Source organism: Musca autumnalis, unplaced genomic scaffold (assembly GCF_047663935.1).
Source record: "Musca autumnalis isolate F117 unplaced genomic scaffold, ASM4766393v1 scaffold_4, whole genome shotgun sequence".
Classification (NCBI taxonomy): Eukaryota; Metazoa; Arthropoda; class Insecta; order Diptera; family Muscidae; genus Musca; species Musca autumnalis.
This window is the reverse complement of record NW_027411977.1, coordinates 93,131,095-93,143,925: the sequence shown is the minus strand read 5'-3', so window position 1 is coordinate 93,143,925 and position 12,831 is coordinate 93,131,095. Positions and strand designations below refer to the sequence as shown.

General features: G+C 35.7%; 1 protein-coding gene and 1 long non-coding RNA gene across 19 annotated transcripts in view; one reads left to right on the top strand and one right to left on the bottom strand.

Annotated features, from left to right (window-relative positions):
• The window catches only part of zormin, a 361,202-nt gene that overhangs the window by 341,533 nt on the left and 6,838 nt on the right, over positions 1–12,831 (bottom strand). For 5 of the 18 annotated variants that reach the window (XM_073982046.1, XM_073982038.1, XM_073982042.1 and 2 more), the window contains exon 1: positions 566–785. The exons of 6 other annotated variants lie outside the window; for them this stretch is intronic. The gene's annotated coding sequence lies outside the window, so the exon portion shown is untranslated. Of the gene's footprint in view, positions 1–239; positions 1,958–2,030; positions 2,619–12,831 lie in introns of those variants that run through there. 7 more of the 18 variants (XM_073982045.1, XM_073982028.1, XM_073982036.1 and 4 more) reach the window with 4 other exon arrangements.
• Positions 1–12,831, top strand: part of LOC141401689 (uncharacterized) — a 116,012-nt gene that overhangs the window by 96,489 nt on the left and 6,692 nt on the right. The window lies entirely within an intron of this gene.

Below are 12,831 nucleotides of genomic sequence, written 5' to 3'. Positions count from 1 at the left end.
CCTAATGAATTATTTTTTCAATATAAAAGTTTTCATTTAACACATGTTGTAACTGCATATTTTAAATTCACTTGTCATTAATTAATTTGTCTACAACATAACTTTATTTTATTTTAGTTTTTCATTTCTTTCTCTTTGTTTTTCGTTTAACTTAATTAATTATTTAAGTAGCGGCAGCTGTTACACAGAAGATGACAAAATTCTGTTTATTTTGGTTTGTTTTTTGATTTTTTACACACATTCTTTGTTTTGTATTTTTAGATTAAATTCACTTTTTTGTTTATGCGCAAATAAAGGATGAAAATTATTTTTGGCAATACTTGGTGCTGATTTCATATTTACACAGCCAACACACACTCACACACATATGGTCCAAATCACTTAAAAGTTGTAAATTGGCGTTTTGTTGTTTATTTGTCACATCTTTTTTGTTTGGCTAATATTATTAATTAATCATGTTGTTTTTTGCCAAATACCTTTAACGCACATTTCTCGTTTGCCAAAATTGTTTGATTATACAATTCCATATATATTAAAGCATTTATTTTTTAGTATTTGCATTTACTTTATTTCTTATTAGTTAATCGTTGAAGACACAACACCCAAAACGTTCGTTTAGAATAATTTTTTATTCATATTTTTTTTCAAATTTCGTTAATCAATTTTTGCTAAACAAAAAAATTTAATTTCGCTTAAATTGTTTTATTTTTTGTTAGTTTCTCAAAATGCTCGCACCGTCGTTGCTCTCGTACATCTAAACGTCTGTACGGAACTCAAGCTAACTCACAACCCATTCGATGCGATTCGAGACCATCGATCGTTTTGTTCTCATTCAAATGGGGCTGGCTGACTGACGACGGGCGACTGATGGCTAATGGGAGATGTTTAGTGGGGTCGCTGTGGTTGTTGGTGTTCTTGTATTTAGGTTTACGTGAAACGGTATGACTTCATACCCGTTCACTACGGTTGTTTTTTTGTCTGTTTTTACAAATATTCATACAAAACTGAATTTATAGTACAACAACGTAACAAATGGACAGACATACAACAAAACAGATCGCCATACGTAGCAGCAACTCGCTCAATGAAGAGATACATTTGAATATTTTATAGCAAAATATTCACTAGACTAGATAGAAACTAGACAATTTGTTTTATAGCATTCATTAACAACAAAAACAACAACAACATGAAAAATCATACTTATAAGAGAGCCGACCCGCTGTTCATTGTTTATGTGAGAAAATTCGAATTGTTGTTGTTGTTTTTGCCGGTACTATTTTAACTTTGTTGCTTGGTTGCCCGCGGCTGTAATCCATTTCATTGTTGTATGTTGCGTATCGCGAGCATGTACTCAAATCACTGAAGAGGAACCGCGTAAAACTAGTTGAAGAAGAATAAAAACACTCACAAGATGTGAATCTAAACATTATAAACTGATTTGTATACAAAGTATAAACTATTGTCTTGTTTATAAAAAGCTATTAAATGTACATATGTTGTAATTAAAATTTTATGCCACACATTTGTCCTAGAAAAAAATCGTGAGTTCACCTGATTTGCTATTGGATATTTTATAGTTAAGATTTTGGAGTCAGTTGGAAGAAACTTGGAGACTACGGATTTCAACAAAAACAAATGTGTGATTTTTAAGACATCCTATGATTTATACAACAATCATTTTCCACGAACACCTCGAAAACTTTGAATGCAAATTTTGTAAAAATTGTTACGCTAGGTCTTTTTTGGTCAGGGTAGCGCAATGTTGGAATATACTGCCTCTTGAACTACTGATTTTCTCTCATAGTAATAATGCATTTTGCTTGAAAATTTTGAGTAATTCCCTACATTCCTTTGAATAAAAGGTGCACTTCTGTAGAAGGATATAATTAGCTTTTCTGTTACTTATTGGGTACATTTTGTAGAGTTTAATGAAATTTTGTATATTGGTTTATGGCTGTGGAGCCAACTAACATAGGAGCTAAACTTTACCTTTTGTATATTTATTGATTGATTTTATTATTTTATACCTTTACCTCAGGTTATATTGTATTAAGATACGTACATATAATTGGCCTTCTTGGTTTTTGTATCATATATGAATTTGAAATAAATAAATAAAATGTTAAAATGCTTCAAGAGAAATTCGAATTTAATTTTCATTAATTTTCATTTTAAATAAAATAAGTGATTTAAAAAAACTTCCAAAAATTTGGCATACCCTGAAAAAGTTTACAATACCAAATAATGAGTTTATATAGGAACTGCACACAAACAAACCTACTAATTCATTATTTTATCAAGGACAATCTAACCAAATAAGTAGTTATTTTATGGCTATTAAAAATCAATAAATAAGCTGAAAAAATAAGTTCTATTCTCGCCGGTGCACAATAGTCTGAAATCCAATTTATCTGGCTACAACTATTTGCACGCCCCTTTTTATTGATATTTAGTTTTATTTAATTACTGCCACAAAATATTAATTCAGAATTATTTTCACCCTGAATTTCCAAGAAAAAAAAAACGTTAAAATATAGTAAACAGGGTGATCCCATTGTATGGGGTCTAAACTAAAACTTCGACCTATGTTTATAATTTTTGGTGCGAAGGGTTCATATATTCTAAGAAATCAAAATGCAAAATTACCACTAAATCGGCTTAAAAATATGGCTAAAATTGTCAAATTATCTTAAATTAGGGGTACCCTTATATGGTGGCTATACTCCAACGTGGAACTGTGTCAACAATTTTTGGTTGAAATATTCTCTGGACTCTCAACATAAAAATACCAAGTTTTCAGGAAAATCGGTTCAAAATTGTGTTTCTTAGAATTAAATTTGTACCAGCCGAATATGAAATATTTCGGAATTTGATGTAGCCTGAAAAAATTGTGCATCATTTATCGCAACGAATCGCACCTTGAAATGATTTCTTATTAAAGTATACACATCAAAGTAGTTTTGATTTTTTTCTAACATCGACCACTAACGATCGAAATTATTTCGGTCCAGAATAATTTTAACATTGAAACAAAATGTAAGAATTTAACAGTGTTTCAGAAATATGTTCATAACTTTGTTCTTAGACCGAATTTTTCTTCTGTTCTTTTTGGAAAATCAATCTATTTACATTCGTCTTTCTTCTCCATATTTGAGTTTTACCTTTACATTTTTACTTATTGCGATTTTATAACCCACAAATTATCACAAAATACTGCGCACTCAACTCTATTAAAAACACAGTAAACAAATCTCTACTTTGACCCCTTCTCGTCTAACGGTAAATGCAAACTTGGAATAAACAATCTTTGTTTTTGTTGTATTGGAGTGTGTACTTCCATATTGCGAAGAAAAAAACTCAAAAAAAAAAAAAAAATTTCAAAAAATTGACTTTTGGCCAAAGAATTCACATTTGTGACCAATGTGCAGTGGTAAAAATCTGGACGCACTATTTATGATCACATTTATTCCACTTCCAAACAATGTATTGTCTTGAATTCAGACGGGTGGACGGTAGGAAGGTACCGTTATGGTCCATATTCCAACCTAATAGATGTAATGCAATTGTCCCACAAACATCCCAGAAGGGACAAGGAAGATTTCTCTCATATCAATGAGTGCACATTGATTCATATTAGATCAATGATGTGGGACCTACTGCAGAGTCCGAATGGCGGTAAAAATGCGCAGTCGCTACAGGGCCCGCAAGAAGAACTTTTTGGAAAAGGAATTCAAAACGATCCGAGATGAGATGTTAAACTGCACTTTTCCCAAAATTTGGGCGGACGGTAGGAAGGTACCGTTATGATCCATATTCCAACCTAATAGATGTAATGCAATTGTTCCACAAACATCCCAGAAGACTTCTCTCATATCAATTAGTGCACCCCGATTCATATTAGATCAATGATGTGGGACCTACTGTTTATCGCTGTGTCCGAACGGCGTGTCTTAAGACATCACTTGTAGAGATGTTTTACATGGCTGGAAAATGACGCCAACATTACTGAGGAAATGTCGCCAACATTACTGAGGGGTAATTTGCCACCGTAGAAGATTTTTAATGTTGCCTGACCGGGGAATCGATCCCACCCTTCAGCGTGCAAGGTGGGCGTGCATGCCGTTGGCCCGAGGTGGCACCCTAGGAAGACTATAATGGCACGAGAAATTTCAACATGCATTGCAGATTTTCGGTATCTGCCTAAATTAAAAAAGGAATACACGACTAGATGAAATAATACGATATGCAAAGTTGGAACCAAGCAGAAACTCCCTGCGAGAGTCATCTTGCGAATTCGCAATAAGTATGGACTTGCCCCCAAAAAATTGTACCGCTGTAAAAGGGGCCGCAAGGCGGGAAAAAATCAAAACAATCCGATATGAGATCTTAAATTTTATTTTTTTCCGAATTTTGTATGGGAAGTACTCGAAGGAGTGGACCGATATATTCCATATTCGAATCCGATTTATGCCTGAAAGTAATATTACCATATGCGAAGTTATGACCAATTCGATTAATCATTTCGAGTTTTATCGTGCGCACCATTTTCGAATTTAAACTATGTTTGACAAAATATTACAAATGCCAAATTTTGGACTTGATCTGTTCGGCCGTTATCTTGCGCACCAGTCAACCAGACAGACAGACGGACATTGTTCGATCGACTCCAAATTGTCTGAAACCAATTTCGTCCAAACATACTAGGTCTGAACTCATTATTTCGATGAGGCACAGCCTAAAGGCTGAGGGTAGAAAAATAAATCGCTGGAGTGTTAAGCGACCCTGTGTCTATCGGTGTTCTTTAAGGTTTACAGTACTAATTGTATTTGATCGGAACCTTGTTGAAACATAAGCATCTGAACGAGTAATGGGCTTAGTTTAAAAGTCCCTGGCGTGACAAGGAGGCTGACTACCTCAAGGTTGGCCTATGCAAACTTTTACTAAAACCTAATCAAACCCAATTCCAAAAAAGCCGAATAATAAACCATTGACTGATAAAGCCTTCGCACTGTCAGTCTCCACTTCTACAAGTGCGTCAACCTCGTTCTCCCTCACTACTACAAATATGGACAGTGACAACGATTCTTTCATTACTGCCACCAGCAACACAAGCAGGACCCTTAAAATTTCAGAAGATCATTTGGGATTTATTCTCCACCTATAGTCAACATTCTGCACCCCCATCCATTGGAAAGCTTTGGACAAAAATACGTCAATAAATCATCAAAGCAATTTCAGCAGGAAATAATGAACCCTAAGATTGTGAGGAAGTCTGGAAGGAACTATATCTAAGAGGGAACCCCTATGTGACGATTTGGGGAAGCTCTTGCTCTGGTGGTAGTACTTCACACCTTCTCAACGATGAATCCTAAGATGACAATTCAAAAAAGCTCTATCTCATCTCGATGACCGAAGAGGCAAAATTATGTTCAATATCAACATCTACTCACATAGCCTCCAAAAGACTAAACCAGAAGCGATGCTGACTTGTCCCAGCGTACCAAAAACGATTTACCACTTTCGACCCTCTTCAAATAGAGACCCCGCCACCACACATACAGGATGACAGGTTAAACCAGTAATGCAGAAAGCTTGGAAGTCTGAAACGGAGCAACTCTCTATATCTGTGTGTATGATTCCTTCCAAAACGAACCATTTTTATCGAAAAAAGGTATCTTCAGGTTATCTTCTCATCCGTAACAGCGTTGAAAAGAAAATCAGAAGGCCAATGGTGCCGGAAGAACTTCGTTTAGTATTCATCGACATAGCTGATGAAAAGATCAATAATAATCGATGGTTGCTTATTGAAGATTGTCTGTGTGACATAGTGTTCTGAGGCGAAGAGGTACCTCCCAACAAGCACGCAATTTGGTAGCGCTGCCCCTACAGAGGATTGAGTTAAGGTCATCTGTTGTGAATGTAAGAAATCCTTCGAATATCACGATAAATACAATTGTTGAACTCTGGGAACGTTTCCAACTAGCGATTGTTAATGTGAAGGAGATCCGTTACAGAAGGGTATTCTCAGCGTGGGTGCCACCATACCTGTGGACCCTGCATGCATACTAACAAATATTCGGTAGGCAGAATCCCAATCTCCAGACCTCAAAATGGGTGTCTGGTCATCAGGGTGTCAATAGACACTCTGTAACAGAACTACCTAACGACTCGCGAGGGCAAACTACATTTTGGACTAGGATGGATAAGTTTCGGCCTAGCACGAAGGTAGTGGAAGAAGGGAAGCAGCAACCATTACGAATAATGCAGATTTGTCTGCATCACAGCAAATCGTAATATTCCTTTCAAAAGAGTGCCAATCGAAATTTTGAACTTTTGTGAGGGAGGTACGCAGCTCCTTTGCGCTTAAGTACAGTCAAAAGATTGTGCTAGGATCGTTCAAAAATTACCACCGAATGTTGTCCTCGTGGTCCTGTCTACAACGATATAATATTTTCCGTGGGCCAGTGCATAATGACCCACCCGAAAGTTCTAAAAAATCCTACGATACCCAACTAAATTGGTCTTGGCTAGAGCACTATCAAAAGATCCAAGATTAGCACATCGTAATATACAGTACAGTTTACGGCTTGTTCAGCGATCCTTACGAATTTTTTACTGTAAATGCTCCTTGTGGTGCTGTTTAGCACGTTCCAATACATGGAATGTATGAGGCTGTCGAAGTAGAGCTGCTTACTGTGTACATATCGCTGATAGAAAGCAATAATCGTCTGTTGCTTAGGGACTTCAATGTCCATCATACGCTTTGGCATACCTAGGCATGACCAAGGGCGCACATATCTGGCCAATCAAAGTGTAAGATCCGAAGAGGTGGCCAGCAGAGTCGACATTAGGGAAATCGACCTGTACGAATTTCCCTAATGTCGCCAGACGCAATGCTTCTTGAGGCACTGCTCCTCCCCACGTTGAAAAAATGTTTTCTAGTGGCCTCACATTAAGATGGATTCCGGAAAATGCATAGGACTACAACAGTAGTCACAACAGTTGATTCCGTCAACCATGCCAAGGTGTTCGAGGATATGGATAAGACTTCCCACCAACAGTCATTAACACGTTGGATGATAAAATATACTTGTATGTGTGGACGGCAGTCGTTTGAGGAATTCAGAAACAAGAAGTCCAAAGCCCGTAGAGTACAACAAAGATTTTTCCCAGAGCAAATAGGATGATTTAGGGCAAATTTAGGCAAAAAGGATGATGAGGTGTTTTACGACATTCACATCAACTATTTGGAGACTGACTGACTTCCAAAACGTCAGTTGCATTGTAAATACCTTAAGTGTTCTATTCAATAACGCAGTGATACTGCATTCTTGCGAAATATTGCACCAAAACATCACTGTTGCGCATGTGAAACGCAGAATACACTCAAAATAAGGTAGAAAACTGATGCCTTAGGTAGATTTTGCAAAGTTGTGCATTTTAAAATACTTTTACAATGCAATAACTGAAACAACGCAGTTCTATTACGTTTCAGAAGTCAGCCACCGTAATTACCAATTACCGTCCCAATTATGTAAGGGGTTTCAGCTCTTTTGAATCCCAATTGTTTGCTGGGTAACCCCAACACGCATCATTTTACTGGCGGCATTCGCATGTGATTTCGTGATGTGTGCTATTTAACAAAGATTTTTTTTTTAATTTTTTCATTCGCCTTTATTAGTGTATTCCCCTCCAAATACGTAGATGATGTTGGTCTATTTTTAACGCACAGCTACTTAACTTCATTTCTCATAGTTGTCTATTTTATGGCTTTAGATTTGAGATCGCAATCAAAAATAAACAAAAAACAACAATAGCAACAATACCAAAATTATACATAAACAAATGAAGTAGTTGTTCTGCATAATAAGAAGATGTAGTGAGATACAACAACAACAAATTATGCAAAACGAAAAAACAAACACATTTCATTTTAGTTTCTTTCTGTGCGTTCGTTTAGATTTGCTTTTTGTTTTTATGTTTATGTGTTTTTCTATAGAGATCGTAAAAATACAAAATAATTTGCATTTTCACAATTGTAGACCAGAGGTGTATGTAGGTAGGTATGGACGGAGAAGGAGTAGTTGTTTTCGAGAATTTATATCGGCGAAAGATAAAGTGATCGCAAACTTATTTCAAGGGATGCCTAACTGACTGAGTGGCTTATTAATTCACAGAAAAGCGAAAAAAGTAACTAAATGTACGAAAAGAGGAAGAATAATACCTTTTTATGAGAGTTGATTTATGAGTGAATTTCGAGTTTTTGTTGTTAGTCTTAGTCAAAATGTTCATTAGGCAATTTTCCTTGCAGCAATTTACAGTTTAATGGGGAGAGAGGTGAGAATGTGAGAATCCTTTGCATCTCAAAACAATTGTCACAATTAAAATGTCCTAATGTAAATATGGATTTACATTATTTATTAAATTATATTCATCCATTAATAAAATCTCCCCTTGAAGTTCCCCACGCTCCTGTCTCCTCATGACTAACATTACATGAAAGAAAATTGTAAAAACAAAAGAAAACTTTATAAATACACGTCGTCGTTTATTGCTGTTGAATTCTTCAAGACGCCAGACATTTGGCAGTGGTGTTTAAAGTACAACTGTTGCTGATCGAATGTGACTAGAAAATACTCTTACGTTCCTGCAAATGAATCTGCACGAGTAATCAATGATTGGTGATGGCAGCAGTGGCAGAATGCACTATTTATATATGTACGAACATACATACATAGATACAATTATCTTGAAAGGTTTAACACAATTTTTGTTCAAGATGAGTTTTCTTTCGTCTGGTGGGCCTGTTTTGTGGCGCATAAACGAGAAAAATATAAATATTGCACACAGAGAACAGACAGCCAGACACTCATTAAAAGAATCTTACGAAATCAGAGAATATTGAACAAAATACTGTTTGAAATAAAAACATTTGCCAAAATTGTGTAATATTTTTTCGAAACGTTTTATGTTTTGTTGTTGTTCTTTAACAAGTATTGGCGCAATTTATGATTCGTTTTTATGTATTTTGTGAAAATAATATTCTAAATACATACATATATACAAAAATATGTTTTATGGACCAATATTACTTTAGTGCAATCAGTTTCCACATAAAAATGCGCAAGCTGACAAACAGCCTTGAAGAAGAGAAAAATAGATTAAAGCAGAGGAAATTATTGTTCGTCCTTTTTAATGTTACTTATTCATCACAGGAGCCACCGTGGTGCAGTGGTAAGCACGTCCGCCTTGTACTCAGAAGGTTTGCGGTGCAACACCAGAACATCAAAATTTTCAGCGGTGGCAAATCCCGTTAGAATAACGTGGGCTTGCATTTACTGAGAATTCCGCAATATACATATAACTTATTCACAAATGTTGTCTTAAAAGTCGGCGTTTGGACTCGACGATAAAAAGTAGGTCTATCATTGAGCCAATATGAATTGATATGAGAGAATCAGTGAATCATTGATGTGAGAAATTCCCCCTATTCTCTTAGGGGATGTGGTGGTATAAATAAAATGCATCACATGAGGTTGCCACTGTTTTTATACCCTCTGCATTTGTGCTAACGAAGGTATATGAGGAAAAGTCAAAATTTTTTAGTTTCCATGAAGCCAAGGTTTGCACTATTATAATACGCGAACTATTGTAGTTTACCAGTAACTATGACTATTGCTGGATTAATTTAGATGTTTTCGTACAAAGCTCAAAAATTTAGCAAAAAAATTTAATTCACGTGGTAGTTACGACCGCGTAAAGGAAAAAACATAGGTAAAAACACGTTGAATCTAAACAGGTTTTTTACATTGCTATTCGATTTCTGATTAAACCATTCAAATGACGGACATCTGTCCAAAGTAAAAGTAGGAGAATACAAAATGAAGATTACACTTCTAATGTATCACTTTCCAAAATTTCCACTGCATCCACCTTTTATGGATGCTGACATTTTGAAGCCGGATTTCAGGTGTTTTTTGTATTTTTTATGTAACTGGGACGCGCATTCGGATATTTCGAAAAACCAATTATAGGATTAAAGAACTCGCGATTTCGCATAATCTGATATGTATATTGAGTATGTAGCCCACACAGCAGCAGAGTAATCTACTGCCAAAGGCCAAAATTTAGTGCGATATTTTTTCTAAAAAACCTATTTTTTGGGTACAGTATTTACAATATCGTTTTGAGTGTGCTGGTACCCCGCGATATTTTAGTTTTTCGACCATCCGGATCATATGAATCACAGATCGTAAAAATCCATCTACTAGAACGGCGGAAATGGCTACTGCAAAAATTGAAAAATTTGCGAAAAATGTTTTTGAAAATATCGCGGATTAAATCGCGTTTTCTGTGGATCGTTTCCTTTTCAATGAAGAAACTGACACATCACTCGAGTTTTTGCGAAAAAAGTGGTTTAAAAAATTTAGTGCCATGGGAGCTTTATCCGATTTATCCCAAAAATAGTGTGTGATGCTACATCCACGGTTCTTAATGGATTTTATCGAAATAGGTTTAGATCGATGTATTTATTCACGGTTGATAGTGAAATCGGATGCGCATAAAAAGTGTATGCACTTTGTGCAAATTATAAGCGTTATACCGTTTTTTGCACACTACGCTGCAGGCGATGCAACATCTTAGCCGCCAAAGTAAATCCTGGCAAATGTGTACAAATTAAAAGAGAAGAATTCGCTGTATTGGTAAACCGCATGCGCATCAAGTGATTTTTCAAGATTATACCCCATTTAAAGGAACCCAACATTTATTTGAAAGATATCCATATCTTCTGCTAGATGTTAGCGTGTTTTCGAGAAGTGATTAGAATAAAAAATGTGATTTTTTGCGTGAAATTTAACTAAAATAGAAGAAAAACTCCGACCTATTTTTTTTACATTTTGTTCAACTAACTCACAAAATAAATTTTAATAAATATTTTCTCTTACAAAAATTTTATAAATTTCCTCAATATATTTTTTTGTTTTTTGCTATAATATGCAAACCGCTAAACGGATTTGTATAGTTTTGGTTTAATTTGAATCTTCGCGATGTTTAGATTACGTACATATTTTTTATATATTTTTCAGATGCATAAACAGCTTGAATTTTATTAGAACAAGTTGTAAACTACCAATTGTTTTGAATGCTTTCCTAATTTCCGCGAAAATTTACAACTTTTTCACTAAAGTTATAGGACCTCAGTAAACATAAAGTATGTAGGGAGCCCCTAATTAAGAGAGTTTCTCAATGTAATGATTAGAGTCTTTTAAAGATTTTTTTCTTTTTATCAGAATTGAAACCGCCATAACTTTTGCGCGCAACAACCAAAATTAGTATCTCGAACAGATTTAAGAATGGGATTTTTTCCCAATCTATGTACCAAAAATCTTTCATGTAGCTTAAAAAAAATTTTAATTTTTTTTTTATGGAAAACTAAAAAATTTTGTCTTTTCTTCATATACACTTTCATACGGGCAAAATGTGCCTCATCGAAATAATGGTTTTAGACCCCAAGTATGTTTGGACGAAATGTGTTTCAGAAAATTTGGAATTGATTTAGCCATGTCCGTCCGTCTGTCTGTCTGGCTGGAGCGCACGATAACTCTCGAACGGATCAACCGATTATGAACTTGGCTTTAGTAATATTTTGTCCAAACTTAGTTTAAGCTCGAAGATGGGTTATATCGGTCCACTCCTTCCGGTACCTTCCCCACAAAAGTTCGAAAATGTTCGGAAAATTTGTGCGCACGATAACTCTTAAAGGAAGTAACCGATTTGGTTCATACTTTGCATATCGTAAATTTTCTACCAAACTTAGATAAGGTTTCAATATGGACTCAATCGGTCCACTCCTTCGGGTACCTCCCACACAAAATTTCGGAAAAGTTCAGTTTTCGCTTTGATTTTTGTTTTAGCAACTTGTATTCCCTGTCCCCAATACGATGGTACAAGTTTCATTAGGGGAAAGTCCATACTCCCTGAGAAAATAGCATGAAAGTTGCAAAAAACCCCTATGACACCGTGTGTGGTGGTTGGAGCGCAAGATAACTCTAGAACGGTTCTGCCGATTCGGTCCAACATTTAGACTTAGTAATATTTTGTCCAAACATAGTTTAAGTTCGAAGATAAGCCATATCGGTCCACTCCTTCAGGTACGTCCCCCACAAAAGTTAAAAAATGTTCGGAAAAATTGTTCGTACGATAACTCTTGAAGGGAGCGGCCGAATTGGTCCATACTTTACACATCCTAATATATCTTCCATATATAGATCAGGTTCAAATATGGACTATATTTGTCAACTCCATCCGGTACCTCCCACACAAAATTTCGGATGAGTTCACTTTAAGACCTGATATCGAATCACTTTGATTTTTGTTGAAGCAACTTGCATTCGCTGCCTCAATTACGATGGTGAAAGTTTTTTTAGGGGCAAGTCCATACTTCTTGAGCAAACAGCCCGAAGAGTGTAAAAACCCCCTATGGCACCATACGAGTATGTTGTGGTTGGAGAGCAATTTCCATTCCATTCCTTTAAGTATCTTCTCCGCAAAACTTTAAATCTTTAATCCTAATCAAAATTTTTCTCGGTTCAAACCCCTAAAAATTTTTAAAACGCCCTAACTACATTCCTTTTTTTTGGGAAAAAATCGTTTAAATATACACAGGCTGAGGGTATATCTCTGTCGGCAAAGCCGACTGATACTTTGCCTTTCAATAAACCACCACCATTTATAAATGTTTGAGATAGCCAGTGAGCGCTTACTGAGAGCAAGTGAGCATACATTTCAATGTGTTTCACATTGAAATTTACGCTCCCTTGCTCTCAG